The sequence below is a fragment of the Eurypyga helias genome, unplaced genomic scaffold (assembly GCF_000690775.1).
Source record: "Eurypyga helias isolate BGI_N326 unplaced genomic scaffold, ASM69077v1 scaffold24122, whole genome shotgun sequence".
Taxonomy (NCBI): Eukaryota; Metazoa; Chordata; class Aves; order Eurypygiformes; family Eurypygidae; genus Eurypyga; species Eurypyga helias.
The window spans coordinates 18,920-19,745 of record NW_010235757.1 but is presented as its reverse complement, the minus strand read 5'-3'; the positions used below and the strand labels follow the sequence as shown (position 1 = coordinate 19,745).

Here is an 826-nt window from a genome sequence, read left to right as displayed (position 1 = left end):
CACTGCCTGCACCGTCCTTGGCTGACCGGGTGCTGGCTGTGGGCACAGCACGGGAACCGGGCCAGGTCCTGCTCAGCCTTGTGTGCATCCCCGTCCCCGCGGTTTCCAGCCCACAAACAAGGGCTCTCTGTGTCCTGCCTGCTGCGGGGGCTCGTGTCTCTGCAGCGCCTGACACCAGCCGGCTTCCCCCTTTCCTTGGGGCTCCCTCCATCCCTCCTCCTTTCTGTGTCATCCGTGTGTCATCTTTCCAGGGAAGAGCATAAAAGAGGTGCAGTTCACACTGTCCCTTCGCAGATGACAGCGTGTCTCGCTGTTAAAACCCCTGCACAGGACACCTTCCCTGAGATGTTTATATTCGCATCCCAAAGCCGTGAGCGTTCCCAGGGTCAGACCTGCCCTATGCTTCAGTATGGGGCAGCATCAGGGTCCAGGGCTCAATGGGGGCAAAAGCAGCATCTGTAGTTGCTGGGGTGGACTTGGAGGACGCACTTTTAAGGCAGGAGCTGCTAGAAAATGATCGCATGCAGGCCTCTTGGCTTCCTAAATCCTGCAGATGGGAGACATCCACGTTTTTGTCTCGCCGCAGGGCCGTTGCCCCATGGGGGAGCGATGCTGGAGCAGGCAGGGCTCCTGGCTGCCTGTCTCTGCCCGCCTGGGTGTGGGATGCTGCCCGGGGCTGGCACCGCAGCCCTGCCCAGTCCATGGACCGGCACGTGAGGTGTGAAGGGCACTGGGGAGGGACACGCAGCCACGCTGGCTGCCCCGTGCCAGTGGTGTCTGTGGCAATGGCTGGGGAGCGCAGCTGGACACCACGTGCCGGCGCTGT

At 62.2% G+C, this 826-nt stretch overlaps 1 protein-coding gene across 1 annotated transcript in view; it reads left to right on the top strand.

The window, feature by feature from the left end:
- The window catches only part of PLCG1 (phospholipase C, gamma 1), a gene marked incomplete at both ends in the record, with an annotated part of 24,337 nt that overhangs the window by 4,688 nt on the left and 18,823 nt on the right, over window positions 1-826 (top strand). The window lies entirely within an intron of this gene.